General features: G+C 47.3%; 1 protein-coding gene across 6 annotated transcripts in view; it reads right to left on the bottom strand.

The window, feature by feature from the left end:
- PALM2AKAP2 (PALM2 and AKAP2 fusion) overlaps nucleotides 1-21,125 on the bottom strand; it is a 980,740-nt gene that overhangs the window by 54,358 nt on the left and 905,257 nt on the right. Inside the window, exon 1 of one of the 6 annotated variants that reach the window (XM_078676633.1) lies at nucleotides 19,685-20,072. The exons of the other annotated variants lie outside the window; for them this stretch is intronic. The gene's annotated coding sequence lies outside the window, so the exon portion shown is untranslated. Of the gene's footprint in view, nucleotides 1-19,684; nucleotides 20,073-21,125 lie in introns of those variants that run through there. 6 annotated transcript variants of the gene reach the window in all.

The raw sequence follows: 21,125 nt of genomic DNA, 5'->3' as shown, positions 1-21,125 counted from the left end.
ATTATATGCCGTTTTCACCAAACATATGTTCCGAGTGCACGGGGAGATGACCAAATCTTGAGGGGCCTGCATGTAGGGATTGTGTGTTTGGTTCTATTTTTGCACAAAATGCCACCTTGTGTCTAAATGGACAAGAGGGTGCATTTCACATTAAAATATAGCATCAGAAGCCAGTTTTGCGTTTCGCGTAATTTCCCTGAAATTTTGCATATTTTACTCAAAAGCAAATTATGCACATTTCGCACACACCAACTTACCAGGCAAACCTTGTTTATTTACGTTTTGCAAGTATATGCCACACAAAAAAAGCCTAAACACTTTATTATTACCTGCCGCACAAGACAATCTTATTGCTTTGTTGGCCTTACAAAGTCCAATCTGTCACAATTGTAGGAGTCTGATGGTTAAAGAAAAGTAAAAATAAAAAATAAAAGAGAAAAGTGGTGCACAGAACAGGGGTTAGTGTGGCACCCCTATACAAAAAGAAAACAAATCAAAAACTGGGTACGTGAAACATTTCCTTTTTAATAAATAAAAACACATACCGGTGAGCTGCAACATGGAGATGTGCCGAAAGGAAACACTGATTTGTGTTTAAGATGCCCTCATTAGCCCCGCCATCGTCTCCGCCGCGGTTACCCAAAGCTATAGAAGAATGATGGGGAAGGACGGTGGAAACAAAAAAAAAAGTAGAGACCTGCAGGGGTGGTAGAAGGGGAAAAAATGGTGCAAAGGTGGCCTGTGTAACTGCAAAAATCAAAAAAAATCAACTGCCTGCGATGTCACTTGAGAAGATTACGGGGCGATGTTGATGAGAATCCCACTGAGAAAAGTCTAGAACCCTAACAACTGATGGACTGGAATGCGACCCTGGGCGATTAACAGTCGCTGAGATCAATGAAAGCTCTCCCCCCATCCCTTGAAGGTCTGGCTTGGAGACAGAATTTTGTGTAATCAATCAAACTCGTGAATAAAAGACACGTACAGACATATTGGGACTGTGGGCCAGCTTCCCCCTCCACTTGATCTGCTCCCAGCTGTTATTTTGCTGGCACCCACCATGGATGGCATGCAGCAGGAGGTAAAGGGTCGACCCACTTCAGCCACTGGCTAACCTGCACTTGGGAGTGACCACCTTTTTTCCTGATCACATCCACCTAAAAAGAAGTGCACTTCACGTCGCTATATTTAACTTTAGCAATGTTTTTTCCTTTCCATTCTCGCTCCTTTTTTGCCATCCTTGTATCTTAGAGATGAATTTTACGATTACAAAAATAAAAAAAAAACCTCTTTGGCATCAATATTTGTTGTGACGTTTATTAAAGCTAAAAGGGTTTCTGTATCTGTTTAAGTACATCTGCCTGCTAGGAAGCACGTGCACGGTTCTATTAAAACTAGTTCTTAACGTTTTTCTTTTTAATTATCCACACGCTGTTCGCTGGTCACGTTGTACCCGTACTTTCCGTTTAAGTATGAATGTACCAAACCCGCTTTTTTATTGTTGAATCATTATTAAAATAGGTGCATGACATGTTCATGTGCAATAAAAAGGTAGAAATTAAGCAAAGAATGGAAAGATGAACTATGTGTGGCCCTGGGAAAGTGACCTCACAGAGACCGCGAGATTGGATCTGAATCATGGAATGAGTGTGCCAGACTTCCTAGAATCCATCGTCATTTTGTTTTCAATAGATCAAATCAACGTGGATAGAACTGAAAAGGAAGTTCAAAATCTGCGGAATGTTTTAGTTGTAATTTAACCTACTTAACCACCCGCAACTCGTTTTGTGGTCAGCTAACGCCCATGAAACCGTTTCACGCAGCCTGGGGCAGCCACGCTCCTCTTAAAATGGACAAAAAACGCCATGACGCAGATCTTATCCAGGACGCAGCTCCGTCACAGGGACGTCACGCACGAGCGCCAGATCCCACCCATTAGTGACGCCCAGCTTATTCCCAGGCCTACTATGCATAACACTGAGACTTCCAGCCCAATGAAATTTCAGGGACCCCCCCTCCTTAACCAAACGAGGTCGGCAGCTTCCCCATCAACTCCCACCTTCATTTTGAGTCAAGCAACTGATATTGTCACAAGAAAAGCTAACACAAGCAACATTTGAGAGCAAAGTCAAAGCTCCCTCTTTCTCACTGGTACAAGTGCAGATGATGCACACAATTCACTTACTGCTCAACAACCCTGGCCTAAGCGTTATCTGGTGCTGCAGATGCAACACAAGCCGCGGTTAGGTTTTTTAATGCATGTATACGGGGCCACCGGAATTATGCAGCAGTGGAAGCACCACATTATGCAGTAGGGTTGACTAAATTAAGCACCAAGAAAAGTCAAATTATATGGAATAATGTGGTACATTTTTTGGATAGTATTACTTCATTATTTTGTAATGTTTACACATGGCAACGCTGTCTGTGCAAATATCTCTCCCCAGTAATAGTTTTAAAACCAAATACAGAAGTAAGCAACCGAAACATGACCAGTTCATCTTTACGAAGGACCTTCCTTTGCGTGTGAATGCATGTTGCCACGTTGTTAGTAATTTTTCATTCATCTGAGCTGGAAACGTTTTTGTTCAAATTTGCAAATTATGCAGCAGATAATGGAGTATATGACAAATGCATAATTAAGTGAAAGAAAGCTGCGGCTGAAGAACCCCATACTTTCAGTAGCCCTGCCTGTAAGGGACAAACAAGCATTTACAATGCAATGGTCTCGGCAATATTATAGGTAGAGCTATTGGCATTGCTCATTTTTTTTTCTGTATCCCTTAATAAATGGCATTGTCATTTGTATTGGCAATAGCTTATTTGCTTGCATATGCGAGACCTATTGCATTAGCAGAGCGAGTGAGGTAGTGAAATAGAGATAGAGTGAGGTAGTGACAGAGAGAGAGAGTGAGGTAGTGAAATAGAGATAGAGTGAGGTAGTGAGAGAGAGAGTGAGGTAGATAGTGAGTGAGGTAGTGAGAGAGTGAGGTAGTGAAAGAGTGAGTTAGTAAGGGAGAGGGATGTTTTGAGGTAGTGGGATAGAAACAGAGAGTGAGGTTAGGTAGTGAGAGAGTGAAAGTGAGTTAGTGAGATAGAAAGAGAGAGAGTGAGGTAGTGAGATATAGAGTGGGGTAGTGAGAGAGTGAAGTAGTTACGTTTTGAGAGAGAGAAGTTGTGAGATAGTGAGGTAGTGAGATTGATAGAGTGGAGTAGTGAGGTAGAGAGAGTGAGGTAATGAGAGAGAGAGTGAGGTAGATAGAGAGTGGGGTAGTGAGAGAGAGAGAGTGAGGTAGTCCAAGAGTGAGTTTGTGAGGGATAGTGTTGTTAGAGGTAGTGAAATAGAAATAGAGAGTGAGGTTGTGAGGTAGTGAGCTGGAGAGAGAGTGAGGTAGTAAGAGAGATATTGAAAGTGAATTAGTGAGATAGAAAGAGAGTGTGGGGTAGTGAGATATAGAGAGAGTGAGGTATTGAGTTAGAGAGAGAGAGTGAAGTTGTGAGGTAGTGAGATAGAGATTGAGGTAGTGAGTGAGTGAGGTATTGAGGCTTTGATAGAGTGAGTTGTGAGTTAGTGAGATAGATTTAGTGGAGTAGTGATGTTGAGAGAGTGAGGTAGTGAGAGTGAAAGAGTGAGTTAGTTAGAGAGAGTGAGTGAGGTAGGTAGTGATGGAGAGAGAGTGAGGTAGTGAAAGTGAGAGAGTGAGATAGGTTGTTCAGCGTGAGCAGTCATTTCTGCACGAAGCGCCAAAAGGGCTTTGCTCAAAGCCTATAAAACAGTAGAAAATTAAAGAGAATAATACACTTAGGCACAATTTTAAAAAGTATTTTGAGGCGTGGCCTGACTGACAATGCAGTAGGACGCACGTTGTGGGAGCCCTGGGCCGCCGCCAGCATCTTTAGCGATCTTAAGCAGCTCGATAGCAGCGGGGGGCCCACGACTCGGCTCCCCATATGGCGGAAGTACCTGGGTGGCGGAGCTGAGCCATGCTGACCCCCGGAACCGGCGGGGGGTGACGAGCGGACCCAGCGGATAAGCGCGCTGCCCTGCCGGGTCGTGGTCGCTATCTTGGAGATCGGGGCCTTCTGGGCCCTGGTGTGAGTGGACAGTGTCTGTATCCTGCGGAGCCCCCCCTCCCCCGCGACCTCTGCCCTCACACAAGCCCAGAGGTTCCCGGCAGCTCCAGGTCTCCCCTCCTCCACCTCGCTGCAGTCCTGGGCCCGACCCTGCAAGTAACCGCATTAACAGAAGCGTTAATGAGATGGAGCTAAGAGGTGCTGTGTCCATCTCCTGCGCTCTGCACAGCGACTTCCAAACCAAACGTCTCCCGAGTCCCTCGCTATACTGCCCCCCCGTGAGGAGTCCTCTCATTCACCACCTTCACACAGACACCAGCTGTGGTCGGAAACCCCAAGTCCCCTTGTCCTGCGCCCTCCCACATTTACCTCTCCCACTCATCACCTCTGTATACCCCACCCCACTGCCTCTCTCACCCACTCACTGAAGACTCGCAGCGCATAAATGCATTTGCCCTCCTCGCCCATAAGTTTAGATCACCCCCGATCTCTCCGACTCTACTCATTCTGTGTTTAACCCCGTCCTTTCATTCCACCCTCCCCAGACCTTCGAAGCCACGGAGGCGCTATGTAAAACTTTATTGATAAGGAAATGCAAACAGCACATCACAATAAGACCGGGATCTGGGCTCCCCTCGGCCCGGTCCCTGGGCCACAGAGACAGGGCAGCTGCCTACACTGCCCGGAACCAGAGTGGTACTCACTCTTCTTGAAGAGGGACAGAAGCGACGACAGGTTTCTCCCCATGAAAACCACCATGTCCCAGGTGTAGAGCCTGGCTGCAGCCCAGAGGGTGGTGGGGCTGGACGGCCTGCATCCCTTCACCGCCCCAGCATCCCTTCACCGCCCCAGCATCCCTTCACCGCCTCCAGCCTCCCTTCACAGCCCCAGCATCTCTTCACAGCCCCAGCATCCCTTCACAGCCCCAGCATCTCTTCACAGCCCCAGCATCTCTTCACAGCCCCAGCATCTCTCCACAGACCCACCATCACTCACATCCTCAGCATCTCTCCACAGTCCCACCATCACTCACATCCTCAGCATCTCTCCACAGTCCCACCATCACTCACATCCTCAGCATCTCTCCACAGACTCACCATCACCCCGAATGCAACTGCCTCCTCCTTACCCTCCCTTTTCTCCTCAGCCCCTTATTCGCCCACACCCCAGCATGTCTTCTTGGCCCTATGTTCTCTCCACAGCCCCAGCAGCTCTCCTGGACCCACGGATCTCTTCGCCCCTCTCCAGCCTCGACATCACTGCGCGCTTGTGAATCGTTCATAGCACACATTTTCCCCAAACTCAGTTTTTTTATTTTCGGGGAGGATGAGGGGCCCTGGGGCCCTGACAGCGAAGCAGACACGAGGACGAATGACGGAGGCCTCTTCTAAGAGTCGATAAAAGGGGGGTATGTCAGTTTCCCGCCCACCCCCAGCTCTCGCCGGGGGGGGGGCACGGGTGAACCCGGTTCAGCTGGCCTGGGGTCGCCCATTATCCCCGCCGCCCCGCTGGCCGAGGAGGCGCGCTGATGGCCCCTTCACACCTCTTCAGCACCTGAGAAGCGCCCGCCCAGGTGCGCCCGGCGCCTCGCGGCTGAGCGACGGCTTCTGGCCGCTGACAGTCCTGGCAGGGGGTGCGACCCCGCAAGCGGGCGCCAGTCTGGCGCAGCCCGAGCCCTTTACAGCTGGCACCTTCACGGGGGCCCGCTCGGTGCTATTAAAGAGCCCCTCCTCGCGCTGCCGCGGCGTCTGACTTTATTTGATGATGCCGTGCCCTAAAATGTATGGGCAGATTATGCAAGTAAATGTATCCTCTGGTGTTGTTACAGAGATGCCTCCTTTAACGTCCCTGCTGCACTCGACACCCCCAAAGAAGGAATGGAATGTCCCTCGGCTCCAAGAGCGTAGCTAGCATTTGGTGCAGCGGGTGCAGTGGCACCAGGGCCCAATAAACCTGGGAAATGCTTGCTATACTGCCCCCCGTGAGGAGTCCTCTCACTCACCACCTTCACACAGACACCAGCTGTGGTCCGAAACCCCAAGTCCCCTTGTCCTGCGCCCTCCCACATTTACCTCTCCCACTCATCACCTCTGTATACCCCACCCCACTGCCTCTCTCACCCACTCACTGAAGACTCGCAGCGCATAAATGCATTTGCCCTCCTCGCCCATAAGTTTAGATCACCCCCGATCTCTCCGACTCTACTCATTCTGTGTTTAACCCCGTCCTTTCATTCCACCCTCCCCAGAGCTTCGAAGCCACGGAGGCGCTATGTAAAACTTTATTGATAAGGAAATGCAAACAGCACATCACAATAAGACCGGGATCTGGGCTCCCCTCGGCCCGGTCCCTGGGCCACAGAGACAGGGCAGCTGCCTACACTGCCCGGAACCAGAGTGGTACTCACTCTTTTTGAAGAGGGACAGGAGCGACGACAGGTTTCTCCCCATGAAAACCACCATGTCCCAGGTGTAGAGCCTGGCTGCAGCCCAGAGGGCGGTGGGGCTGGGCGGCTGACCGGGACAGAGCGGGGCTCAGGCTGCTCTTCCCAGCACCCAGGACAGCGCTTCCTCCGCAGTGTCCATCCGAGAGAGGAGCCCATATGGCGGAAGTACCTGGGTGGCGAGCTGAGCCATGCTGACCCCCGGAACCGGCGGGGGGGTGACGAGATCGGACCCAGCGGATGAGCACGCTGCCCTGCCGGGTCGTGGTCGCCATCTTGGAGATCGGGGCCTGGCTTCTGGGCCCTGGTGTGAGTGGACAGTGTCGGTATCCTGCGGAGCCCCCCTGGAGGAGGGTAGTGGCTCACTGAGGGCCACGCTGGAGCAGCACAGGAACTGGGGACTTCGAGAACGGCATCGGAGGGCTGCATGCACGCTGTCGCTCTGCCCGATTGCAACCGGAGGCCTCCACAACGCGGACCCACCACGGATCGGGGAAGGCAGGGACTGCGGCCTGGTCGATAGCTACGGTGCCTGACTGAGCCCCCGAGCTCCATCACTGCAGACCTGATGCTGACGGCCCTTTCGGTGTCGAGAGGTGAGGCGGCTTAGCAAACTGTCGGAGGCTTACGGGCGGACATCGCCGCTGCGCTGATCTCGCTGCCCTGATCCTATGGGGACTCTGGATACCTCCCGGGGCCCTGCAGGCAAGGTGGCGGGGGGGCCTAGGGCTGTCTCCTGAGGGGATCCTGCCTAGCTGGCTCCCGCCGACAGTGAATAAGATATTGGTACAAGGCAGAAAAGAGCCCGGCAGCACAGGCGAGGATGAAGGGAGTCCTGCAGCTCATCTTAGGGACCCAAAAAAATGGCGGCCGCTAGCTTCCGTCTTTTTCGGAATGGGGGCGTGATTTTGAGGTTCTGAGTGACAGGCAACGTCACTGTCTAAAGAACAGCAAAACTTACGCCCCCAAATCCGAAAAAGACGGGGCTAAATTGGAGTGATGCATCTCTCCTCCAATGGCTGGCCTCAGTTTAGGAAGCCAGCCAATGGGGGAGAGACGGGCCAGGGAGGCGGGTTCTAAAGCCCTACTAAGAATCATTAAATCTCCTCCCCAGACTGCGCAAGCGCAGCCTTTAGGTCCTCGACCTAAAAAACTGCAAGGAAGTCAACCTGTTAAAACAATTTTCAAATGCGTCAAAACCTAGAGCACAACTTGGTCATAAAAGACAATAACGTTTGTTAAACTGGAAAAAAGTTGTAGAGCTCTCTCCGCAACATCAAATTATAAAGTAAAAATGCGAGTACTTCACAATTACAATTTGTATTCACTATTGCAGCGTTTGACTGTGTAGAGCATTCAAGACTTTGGGCAATAATGTTGCAAATGGGGATCGAGCCTGCAATCATAGATTTCCTGCGTGAGTTATACTCTGGAGCCACGGGAAAGGTTCGATATGGATTGGAGGGCCAACTCACAGACAGCTTCCCAATACAGAAGGGGGTCAGGCAAGGGTGTGTACTGGCCCCCTTCCTATTTACGCTCTATACTAATGGACTCGAAGTTGCTATGCTACAGGGCGTGAAAGATCTGCCAGAAGTGGGTCGGCGACCGATCCCAGCATTGTTATATGCTGACGATGCGGTGATCCTCGCACGAACCCCGATCCAGTTACAAAAAGCACTAAATAACTATTGCGCTTTCATGGCAAGTCTCACCCTAAAAGTCAATATAAAAAAAACCTTCGTGATGCACGCTGGTACCAAAAGGAGAAGAGTAAAGCCAATATTTGTGGATAAAATCCCTCTTGAAAGAACTAAAACTTACTCATACCTCGGCATCACCATTGACGAAGAGTTTAACTGGAAACAAGCAATCACGTCGCGTAAGCTGTCTCTCACAAGAACAATTGGTGCTTTAAAAGCGTTCTCCCTCCGTCTAGGAAAAAGACCCATATCAGAGATGTTAAAAATTTACAACGCAAAATGCATCAGCACGGCCATTTTTGGTGCAGGAGTCTGGGGAACAGCTAACGCTGAACAAATACAGAAAGTTGAAAATCTCTTTCTAAAATTTTTACTAGCAGTCCCTAAAACCACAACTACTTTCGGCTGCCACTTAGAACTTGGACTGGATCATGTTTCAGATCTCATCAAGATTCAACCGATCATGCTGTGGCGCAGAATATGGGCAACAGATGAATGTCATCTCACAAGAGCAATCATCGAGGACTGTATGAAATTAGACTGTATGAATAAGATAAAGTGGCTAAGCTATGTAAAATCCTTCCTTGCGGATATCGGTCTCTCGAGGTTCTTCGAAGAACCACAGTCAGTAACAGACATAGCAAAGAAAGACTTAAAAAAGCTATGCCTGTCTCATTTAACTCAACTGCGATTGATGTCCGAAATAGGAAAGCCATCAGTTCAACACTGCCTTATGATACAATTGACTCTATCTGTTCAACCGTATCTGCAGTACGACCTGACGCAATTTGAAAAGTTCCTTCTCACCCGCTTCAGGTTTAATCTTTTTCACATTATGGTTTCATTTCCGTCACAGAATATTTGGACAACCAATATGACACCGTGCCCCTGTGACGCTATTTCATCTCAGTCTACGATCCACGTTCTCTTCTTTTGCAATTTTTACATGCCACATCGCAAAAGGTGGATCATACCAATTCTAAAAGTCATGAAGATCCGTAGATGCCGCCCAGCGTACCTGGCGCTGCAGTTTCTGGAAAACACCCTAGCGACGAAATCTGTCGCACACTATTTAAAACTGTGCCTCGGGCATCGCACGAACCTATGAAAATCATACGGCTGCATTAAACACGGACTTCAGAGTCAGTACAGTGTTCTCTATGAGAGACTAACTTTTAATATATCATGAATTTAATGTTATTAATAACTTTTATTCCTTTTTATTGTGCATATTTGTACTTTTATGGCTTTCATCATGAAAACCGAATAAAGTTCTTTTGAATTTGAATTTGTATTCACTATTGATCACAATCTAACAGAAGAAAATCCCTTGGAAAGGGTTGAGGGACTAGTGTGGTGACTAGTAACAGCCCTTGATCACAACAGCGCCAACATGAAGAGAGCCTCACCATCCCAAAGCGTGCAGGGCAACAATGGCGGGATTGAGTAGGTCCACCAAGCAGAGTCGGACAATGTGTGTGCTACACAACTTCCCTCTTCATAATCCATTTATCTCAATTCCAGCAGGGTCCCTGAGCCATCAAAGGTATGTGGTGACCCGCTGCCTTGCAAATTTAATTTACTTAGGCCATAGAGAGGAGACACGTGTTGATGGAAGAGCTCGCGCTCACCCAAGCCAGGCTCTCATGGCCCCGAAGACCTGCTGAGGCCTGGTGAAGACCCGCAGGACAAAGCCACTATTGAGGCACGAGGCTTAGCACGAGGGGGGACTGCGCTTTCTTGGTCACAAGCATTGCCCTTGACAGAAGAAATCTTTCCCTTCATAGGGGCAGGGTGCAGATATGGATTCTGAGAAACCTGCCTCCGCCAGCCCGATGTAGGCAGAAGTATTAGAGATATCCGTTTGAAAAAAGTTGATACTTAAATTCAATTATGTGTGGACAAGAAGGCAGACCTGGCAAAGTGCCCATTACAATCCTCACATTCAGCACCAATCAGGTCCCGGTCAGCAGGGGCGGCCTTAAGCATGTGCAAGTTGTGCACCTGCACAGGGCCACCAAACCCCAGGGGCCACCACGCCAATAAATATATCCTTAATATAATAATCCTCTGAGGATGGATACATATTTACGAGGCGGACCCTGGCAGTGATTTGGCGGCCTCCAGCTCTGTTCCACTTCCAAACACCCTGACCCCCTCTTCACTGGCCTCAGCGCTCCGCCCCGCCCAGACCCCCTCTTCGCCTGTGTACAGGGGTGATCAGCTACAGGATCATTAACAGTTGCGTTTTTGAGAATAAAAGATCAGTACATCCTAGAGCCTGCCCTGGATGAGATACTACATGCGCTAGCGAGGAAACTGTATATTCAATTTAGGCACTGGGTTCTCCCGCAGCGCGTTCTCTCCAACAAAGGGGCAGGTACATTTTCTCTAGGTTGTACGGCCTGTAGCAATGCAGAGGAGTCAGAGGTGCATGTATTCGTTTTCTGCCCTGGCTACAGAAAATTCAGACGCCGTTGGCTGACCCAATTATTTAGAAATCTGGGGACCTAATACTGTGCAGAGGCATTTAGGTTGCTGAAATACAATACACTATCCCCAATTGTATTTGCAGTGTCACGTTCAGTGGCATAACGAAGGTTTGAAGGGGCCCCCCTGCAATGTACATGGAGGGGCCTCCGCTCCCGATTTAATCCTAATAAGTGCTCAGGCCTAAGTACTGTGCTGAGGGGGCCTCTTACAGCTCGGGCCCCCTCTCCACCCCACAGCAGGGGAAGCGGGGCCTGCGTTACGCCCCTGGTCACGTTTCCTACTCTCCATGTGGTGTGTGCGCAAGTCACTCTTGAAAACCAATAGGACTGAGCTGACAAAAAATCTTTTTTATCGGGCTTGCTCCATTTTTTAAACTAATCTTTTTATCTGTGTTTTTATAGAGTGCTCTTTTAGTGTTTTACTAATATGAAATGTATCAGCTTTATCTCTTCCCAATAATTTTATATTTTATTAATAGGGCATTTTGTATGTGTTAAGTGTTTTGCGTATTTATTGGGGTGTGGAATAATAGCCTGGAACTGTAATATAGGACTTTAGTGCTTTGAGTCTTTGTACTGGAGGTTGCTTTTATGTATCGTCACTTTATTGCACCTGCACTTTTATGGTCGAATGACCGCAATAAAGTTTTTTTAATTGAACTGAATTGATTTCACAGGAAATTTTGCCCCAGAGTTCAGTGGTGAGCAGTAGAAGCAGGAGATTTGTATTCAAACCCAGCTTTTCGTTTGACTGAATTGTATGATCATGGTCAAGTCAGGCCCTTCGTTGTGGTTTGTAAACTCCTCTGTGAATTTGGGATCATGAGCTAAAAGCCCAGCCATGAGCAGATGAATCACCTCTGCCATCATGAAGCACAATCCTATACAATGTCACAGGCCCCTCCGGTCTACGAGTACGGTTAGGGGAGCCCAGATTCCAAAAACCTGTTACCAGAGGATGGTAATGAAGTGCTATATTCAATGACCCGTGATAAATCAACAGTTAAAACGGAACACATTTTAAAATAATTTAAATGTGAACTTGGCACCGGAAGTGCTCTAGGACCCCCCTCCCCACCCAAAAGATGTCCCATAGCACAATATGGATAAGAGCTAAGCCTGCACTGCTTGTGTGAGTATACTGAAGGAGAGTGAATATGCGAGTAGCCCATCAAATACACACCAGCACACAGACTTCAAAATCTCACTGGGACTGGCAGTCCCTCAGCAGCACAGGAGAGCAAGAAGCACCATCCTCAAACCCAGAGGAAGAATAAGGGAGGCAAAAAACAGTTGTGTTCAGAGTAGAGAAGAAAGAACATCTTCACATGCAGAAGGCAAACCCACTTAAAGCACAGTGCTAGGTGTATAAGCAGTGCCATGAAACTAAGCCCAGCTCATGCTCATTGGACTGTAGAGGACCGATACAAAGGGTAGTAGAATTATATGTTATGTTATATTTAAATTGTAGAGCGCACGGCTACTTGGGAGTGTCCCGGCGCTAGCTTCCAAAATAGAGAAATGCCCGCACAACTGATTAAAAAAGCAGAGTTTGAAGTTTCTTCCTAAACAACAGTGGATCTTGAATACTCCTTAAGGCTAAAGGCAACAGGTTCCAGGCCAGACCAGCCCTGCGCACAAAGGAATTTCCTCCCAGACGCTGGCGTTTAAACTTCGGGGTCTGCATCAGCAGTAGAGCAGAGGACCGAAGCTGTCTGCAGGTAAATGAGTCCTGTGCCATACAGGGCCCGAAGCGCTATGGTCAGCATTTTAAATTTCAAGTGTGATTCCACTGGAAGCCAGTGCAGGGCGGGCAGATGTGGCCCAACACTGTCCCTGGGAGACAGTCCCACGAGAAGTCTAACTGCAGAATTTTGGACAACTTGCAATTTTTTTACCAGGGACCCCAGACCACCGACCAAAAGGGCATTGGCGTAGTCCAGACGAGATAGAATTAACGCACAGACCACTGTCTCTCTGGAAATGCTAGACAAGAAAGGGAGAAGCTTCCTCAGACTCTTAAGCAAGCCAAAGCAGGTTCCGGATAGTTTCTTCACATGCGTTATAAAGTTCAAATTTTCGTCAAACCAGACGCCAAGATTTTTACCAGCTCCAGTAATTTCAGATGGACGTCAACAGTAGGGATTGTAATTGTAGCATTTCTAGAGTGTGTTAATCCAGACGACGGTATAAAAAGTGCTAATACGGCAGAAGTTGTAAGAAAGGTGCTGAGCCAAGCAGGGCAAACCTCAACTATCAAACAAATCTGAGGGAAGACTACTTCGCAAATAACCACGTATTCACCTGCTTACGAAAAATCAAGAACAAATTTGAACTACTGATGTGTTCCGGGAGGGAGTTCATCAGCCTGGTGGCCACCACGGCGGTGATCCGATCACTCCACCTGGCTTTCCTGCACTTAGGAGCTACCACTTTACATCGTCCAGCTGATCTCAGAGGCCTCATTGGAACATACCAATAAAAGACCGTCCTGAGAGAACGCTACCCCTGTGAATGGAGAGCTTTGTTGGATTACAATAGTTCTTTGGGACAGGATGCACCAATAATGAAGGGCCAGTAGGAGTCATTTGTGATATGCCTGGAAGGGCAGGAGATGGAAGCAGGTGCAGTGGGTGGTTCCCGTGTATGCAGGAACGCTATCCCAATAAAAGGAGAGCGGGGCTTAAATAGTCAATTACTATATATACACATCAAAAAAATGCAGTAAGAAGTGTTTCTGGCAGTATACCTAGAACCTCATAGCAAGTCATCCATTCCTTCAGAGCAAGCAAGACTGGATCATGGGGTCCAACTAAGTTTCTTTTTTGAATAACATAAGACAAGGACAACCCTATATGCCCACGGGGACCAGGGTCAATATATAAAGCATACATGTCAGTCCCATTGGGACCCCTTCAAGCACTAGAAACCTCTACTACTCGAAGGAATCCAACAACTAATACCACTTAAAGAAAATACCATATATGTTGAGACTCAATGAAGACAGGAGGGCACAAAAATAGGAGGCTAATGGTTTTCGGTCCTGTTCATGTATTAACAATTCATATGAAGTAATATGTGGGTAAGTGAACTATGTGTAGATGACGCAGTGCAAAAACGTGAACAAAGGTTTAAAACACATCTACATTAAGACACTGTTCAACTCCCCTGGTTTTGAACAATATTCACTGGTATAACTCTTAAGGAGCTGTGAGATACTCCATCGTCCCTACTGCTATGAATTCATCTGAAAACCAAGGAGGGGTGTGTCGACGTTTCGACCTTGGGAGAATTTAAGGGTTTCCTCAGGACCAAGTCTTCTGACCGCTTCGTATAGACAGCTCTGTCTATAGGAAGTAGATACATGACAGCAGACTGTGAAGAGGGTGTCTCTACTGCTCATGACGGTCTGTTTTAGGGTAAAACCGACCTGCAAATTTAGTAAGGATCTTTGATTGCCGAAAACAGTGTTTGGATTACTAAGGGTGTTGCAATGAATTAAATGAGCGGCACAACCGGACTCGCATGTTGATTGAATGGTCAGATGACCTGCTTCTGAGTCTCTTGATTCAATTCTCTACAACGTGTTGTTCCAATAAAGTCATCACAGTGTCCGTCGTGCCAAAATGCCAAGTTTTTTTTTTACTGTGGACAGGCCTTGCACTTCATCAGTATGAGCTGACAGCCGGGGAATATATACAACATAACAAAACAATCTAACAGAATGTGATGTAAATAATGTATACGTGGGGTTCGTAATGTTCCTGTATATCATTCCAATGCCTGAATGGAAGAATGAAGAACGACTGCCCAGCAGGGAAAACTTTTAAAGTAGGCTCTCAGAACTGCCCAATTGATTATATGTTTTTACATGCCTGGAACTTCCCCCAAGTACGGGAATTTAGGTTGGAACAAAAAGAGATTAGCGACCACATCCTTCTATATCTAAAAATACAAGGGGGAAGAAGCTCACCCAGAGATAAAGTGATCACCCAGGAGGTGGAGTACCCTAGACGTGTGACGACACGACTCACGGAGGAATATCAGGCAAAACTGCTAGCTATGCAAATTAAAATAAAGCCGGAAAATCTTGAGAACAAAACCTTGAACTGGTTCATAGGTAAACTAGAGGAAGTTGTCTGTTGTTTAAGAATTGAACTGAAAAGGGTCAATAATACAAGTCGTAAACCACCCAGTAGAGTAAAATGGTTTTCAGTAGAGTGTCAATCCAAAAAACGAGAGATCCGGGCAGCACAAAGAAAACAAAAAAAGAACTTCAGCCAGGAGAGACAGGATCAGGTAACCCGTTTAAAAAGAGAGTATAAAAAGATGGTAAATGACGCTAAAAGGGCATTTAAAGAGAAATGCTGGTCAAACCTGCTGGAAGCGATTGAGGATAAAAACCTAAGACAATTTTGGAAATTGGTAAAGGCAGCATTTAGCCCCCCAGAAGGGGAACTAAAATGTGTAGTTAGTGAGGCCGAATGGGAAAAGTATATTAGGGAATTGTATGGGGCAAGAGCCACCACAAACCAGGTAGTGACAAATTAATGGCAGGAAATATCAGCAGACCTAAAAGCTAAATTTAGCGTAAAACAAGTAGAAGATACAATAAGAGAGCTGAATTTATCCAGAGCAGCAGGTCCGGACAACCTCCTAGCAATAATTTTAAAGTCAGACATAAACTGGTGGGCAAGATTCTTTGCTCAGTTGTTTGGTACAATACTAACAGAAGGCAAAATGCCAGCCAACTGGAAGGGTGCTATAATTAGGCCCATCCATAAGAAAGGTAGCATGGAGGCACCTCAAAACTACCGCCTGATTAACCTCCTTGATATAGGAGAGAAAGTTTTCTCTAAAATTGTATTGAAGCAACTCAACATATGGGTAAAAGAGCGCCAGATTGTCCCTACAGAGCAAGGAGGTTTCAGGGAAGGGCACTCGACTATAGACCATGGGTTTGCACTGTGGGCATTGGCGAAGAAGTCAACGGAACAAAATGGCAAGTTGTGCTGTTGTTTCGTCGACTTCCGAGCCGCATTTGACTCGGTTGATCGCGCGTGCCTATGGGAAGCATTACTTAAAGTAAACATCCCGAGTGACCTCCTGACAATAATAAAGGAACTACATAATGAGAACTGGGCGCAAGTCATCAAGGATACGGAGGGCTCCTTAACGCAAAAAATACCCATCAGAAACGGCCTAAGACAGGGGTGTGTGTTAGCGCCGCAGTTATTCTCCTTATTCCTGTCAGACCTCCCGGCCCATCTAGAGGTCGAGGGTAGTGCAAGTCCCAGAATGAACGGAAACAAGGTGGCCTGCCTACTATATGCAGACGACCTTGTTATTGTAGATCAGACAGAAATAGGCCTCCAGCGTAAGCTCAATGCCTTCAACGCATACTGTGCTAATAAATTTCTTATTGTCAACCTGGATAAAACTAAAGTACTTTGCTTTGGGAAAAAATTAACCAGATTCAATTGGTACCTAGGGGAGCTCAAACTGGAGACGGTGAATGAGTATCGCTACCTAGGTATTTGGTTCGACAAAAGCCTAAAATGGGATATGCATTGGGATACACAAAAAGCCAAAGCACACACATCGATATGTGGTCTAAAAATGTTCAACAGGGATTACGGTGAGATGTCGCACAGACCAATGCTAAGGGCCTTTGAGGCAATGATACCCCCCCAAGTGCTGTATGGGGCAGAAATCCTTTATTTGAGCGGTAAAGGAGCCTGGGACTTGGTAGAGGGTAAATGCCTCAAAGGACTCCTCTCTCTCTCCCACAATCTGCGATGGTGCAAGCCATAAGAAGGGAAATAGGCACAAAGTCCTGGGAGACATTAACTCAAATGGCAATACTTAGACTTTGGAAACGTCTGGAAGACCCCGAGGGACAAAAAGTAGCACAATGGTGCAAGAAGGAAATCCAAACGAGTAACCTAAAATGGGCAAAAATGTGCAGGGAAAGAGTTACGCAAATCTGTAAAAAACTAAAGGTAGAGGTAAACCAGGAAACTCATCAACTCCTTTGTACTAGGAGTGAGTTGAAATCAAAGGGGAAGGAAATATCGGGATTGTCCGATATGGAATATCTAGCGAAAAAGAAATCAATAACATATATGATGGGCGCATGGCTAAATGAAAACTGGTTCCCCTACCTAGACATCCTACCCAACCGCGGACTTAGGCAGGAGATCTTAAGGCTGAGGGTTGGTCTAAACCCATTGTTAACAAATAAAGATCTGAAAAATAAATTGTTAGATAAAAATGGATGTTGTAAATGTAATCTGGGGTGCAAAGGAGACCTGGTACACATCCTACTTGATTGTCTGTTTTTACTGGAACAGCGGAAACTGTGGTTACGTCCCGTGTTCCTAAAATATGATATAAGCTCTAGAGCGCAGGCAGCCAACCTGTTAACTGAAATACCCACTATCGACATTGCGATTGCTCTTGGGAAATATATAAAAGCAGCATTAAGTGAGCTAAGGAATCGGGAATAACAGGTACATTCTAAAGCACTTTAAATCAATGAAACTAGCCTAGCTGAAGGAAGTAGCATGGGTTTTTTTTTTCTCTCTTTTATTCATAACTGTGGAATGTTAACTAAAATGCAATTTTAAGGGCGTTGATAAAGGATGAAGCGTGTGTAAGAGTTTTAACTAATATGTGATGGATTTTATTGGGATAATGTTTTAAATGATTTGAGCTCATCGTTTTAACTTTTTGATACTCGCTTGCACCTGTTTAAATGACTAAGGTCATAATAAACATACCTTTTGACTTTGACTGTATATCATGGGCCTGGTTGTCCTATTGTATACATGCTCAGATATAAAAATGCACCTCTAATAAGAAAATTACATCACTCGTCGCTAGATAAAGCTTATTATAAAAAAGTAGGGAAGTTACTATGCCCTCCTCCCTCTCGCGACCCTCTCTTGGGGCTTCCACGACATCACTTGCGGAAGATGGGAGCCCTGTCAGTTAAGTGTGACAGGAATTAATTCTCTCGCACAGCATGAAGACTGGCCACTGCATGCCCTGCCTCGGTTGCCTTTTAGGGATGCAGCAAACCAGCCACAGAAGCAGAGATGCTTTCCTATTTCCTCACAAGAAATGTGCGTCTGTCTACATAGCCCCCAAATGTCCTGCACGGTGGCGCCTCTCTGGCTTGGCCCACAACACTTCACATAAACACACGAGACTTCTATAAGAATAATACAATTAAAAAGTAGTGGGGGGGTCTTGCTCTGTTTCTTTAGCTCAGCTCCCCAGTCAAATTAGATGGGCTTGGGATTACCCCCGTTTTTTCAGAAAACAATCCAGGCAGCAGCGGCTCCTCCGTTATGGCGGAGGAGAATCGTCCTACCTTCCAGCAGCCGGGAAAAAGTAACAAAAATACAGTAGTAAAAACTCATGTTTATTATCGGTTTATTTTTCTCTTGGAGTAGAATCTTAGGGGGATGGTGACAGGCTGGGTGTGGAGTGGCCGACCATCTCAAGCCGGTCCAAACCCACATGCGCAGTGAAGCTCTCTCAAACCCCAGCTGCATTGCTGGGTTGGAGAGAGCAGACACGGGCTCCCAGTCTATGTCGGAGCGCAACTCATCAGCGACCAGGCCAATCCGGACGCTGCTTTCAGCAGCATGAAAGCAGCGTCAGGATTGGCTGCAGTGCACTCTGGGAGCCTGTGCCTGGCGAAGCGGGAGCGCGATGCAGCAAGCAGGTAAGTGTTTTTTCCCCCTTATTTGTAATACTGATAAAATGTTTTACACTGCGTTTTTACCATATTTCGAGGCACGGTACATACCACGTGTAACTATTATCTAACACCTCCGAAAGGTGAAAGTCTGAATCTACCGGGCTGGGTATCAGATCTGAAACATGCAGGTTTCACACAAATTCCAGCAGAGAGTATAACGTACATGCAAAGATGTCTTTCCCAATTGGTATGTTTGATAGATTTGGTACCATATAACTGCCAGAGTGAAACCATGGTTTTAGGACTGGCTTTCATTTAACACAATGCATTCTGGAAGTTGTAGTCCCAATTTCTCTTCGATCGGCCCGAAATAACGTGATATTCATGGGAACATGGAGGCTCCCGGCAAGCCCGAGCATGGATGGTTAGGCACCAGTAATATTGTGGGGGGGAAATACAGCAATTTACCAGATGTACCCAAAAGCATGGACATTCTTACCGACTTCAGAGACCATCAGCTTTCAGCTCTCCAGGACTTCCACCCCAACCCCCCTGCCCCGCCCCTCTTTGACTGGATTAGTAAGGGTTAATGGAAGGCACATGCTTTAGTCCAGATGCGGCTTGTACGCCCTGGTCTAAAATATGCATGCTAACGTCTGTCATATTATCAAAACGCACTTCAGTTTTTCTACAGCGTCTCTGCATGTCGCTGAACTGCAGCTTTAATACCCAAAGTCCTCGAAAGCGCCTGGAAGCTCAAATGTGGCTGATAGGAGCACAGATTGTAAGGCAAACAGCGTGTAACAGAATATACACAGTAAACTCTCAAGTTAAAAAATTTAATAATCCCGCCTCGAATTAAGCAAGCTCATTGGGTACAAAAAAATTGGCGCAGGTTTTGTGTGTGACCATAGTAGGGAGCGCTTATACATCACAGAACTTCATGGCGCTATAACACCACAATAGAAGACACGGGTGTGTCGGAAGGTGCTAGACACAACCTCGCCGGGTCAGAGATCGCAACAACGCGGTGCACGGTCTGTGGGCAGCAAAGGCCATTGTAAAGTGCCTCGGGGGCATCTCACTGCTGGACTTAACACCCTCCTCCCGTTAGTCAGCAGTATACAACACAACGCACAGTGTAGATTCCCTTCATACTCCCTACGTGTTAAACAGTTTTTTGCAGGAAACACACACATCACATGGCCTGTCAGATGGTTATCTAAGCCTACGAAACAAACATTGGCACAATAAACTTTACCTTCTAGGTTTCCTCCTTTCTTTTCTCTGGTAGCTTGTCCAGCAGCAACAAAGTGTCCACTCGCCATAAAGCCACCTCTCCCCAGCTTCCCTCAAATCAAAAATCCCCTCCCTGCCTCCTTCACAGCGGCATGACGTCATGCGGGGAGGGGGCGGCCCTGCCCCTGACACAGTCCATACAAAGAGACCCTTTTAACTTAAAAAAAAAAGATAAATATACGATGACGTTTCGGGAGCAGAGTAAAGGAAGTGATTGAGCTATTACGCAAGTTTTTTTTGGTCCGGAATGCGGGCGCCGAGGAAATCTCCCAAAAAAGGGAATTCGCTGAACTTCAGTTCTGGGTGATTTCATGGAAGTGAGAGCACATGTCCCAGAGCGGCGCTGCAGTGCCCGGCGAAGGCGCTAGAGGGCGGCACAGCGACGGCTACGAGGCAGGACCGTGGCGGGACAAGCTAGTCTGTCTGTCCGACAGACTCCCAGCCCGAAGCCGGCTCCGTCTCCCCTCCGGGCCGCCTGGAATGCAGTCTGCGGCCGGCGTCTCTGTGCAGACGGATGCAGCCCCCTCTCCAGAGGGAGGGGGCAAAACATGCAGCAGGCGAGGGGGCGGCGCAAGAAAAACAGGAGAAAATTCCAAAGGAAATTCCCAAGCTGCGAGTGTATTCATTTCTCAGCACTGCAGTAGTATCGAGTGGATTGTGGGGGTGTCAGGGCTCAAGTAATTGAAGAAACCCGCAGAGTGCTGTCCGAAAACTCAGGCCAGAGGTCAACCGAGGCTTGTGCTACAGCAGCATCATCCTTAGCTCGCCGGTTTCTTGTTCGGGCAGGGGCTGTAGCTTCCATTTGTGCAGCAGGTGCAGTGGCGCCAGGGGAACCCTGAATATTCCTCTTTGTTATTTATCAAGCTGCAGCCAGTGGGGGGCATTTCATACACTGCACTACACATGACAAGGGAGCAGCAGCCCACCCCGATTGACAGTTTGGCAAATAGAACTTTCGCAACCTTCAAAGCGCACTGCCAGAGTTCGAATTGAGATGGGACCAGGCTCCCTTATTCCTATTTTTGTGGTTAAGCTTCTTCACTACTCTTTGAAAACATTTGTACACCTTTTGCACTCTAATCTTTACATTTCTAGTGGTTGTTTTTATTTGACTGTATTTGATGCTTACTGAGTCCAATGGTGCTAGTAAGGCAGGATCTAAACTCCAGCATAGTTTAATCAACGCTGTCCTTCCAGCACATTCCCCTGCTTACCTTGCCAAGTGGGCCTGTGACACAGTCAACCAGTCCTGACTTTTTAGACAGCAGCAGGACGTTGCTTTCTGATACTCGTAATTTAGGGGGAGGTGGAACAGAGCATGCTCTGTGGAAATGTCTAAAAAGCCAAGCTCAGCTGAAGGTGCCACGCGTGGCATGGTTCCAGTTTGCAGCTATTGCCTCAAC

Source organism: Lissotriton helveticus, chromosome 2_1 (assembly GCF_964261635.1).
Source record: "Lissotriton helveticus chromosome 2_1, aLisHel1.1, whole genome shotgun sequence".
In the NCBI taxonomy this organism is placed as follows: Eukaryota; Metazoa; Chordata; class Amphibia; order Caudata; family Salamandridae; genus Lissotriton; species Lissotriton helveticus.
The sequence above is the reverse complement of the archived record's forward strand: the minus strand, read 5'-3'. Positions and strand labels throughout refer to the sequence as shown.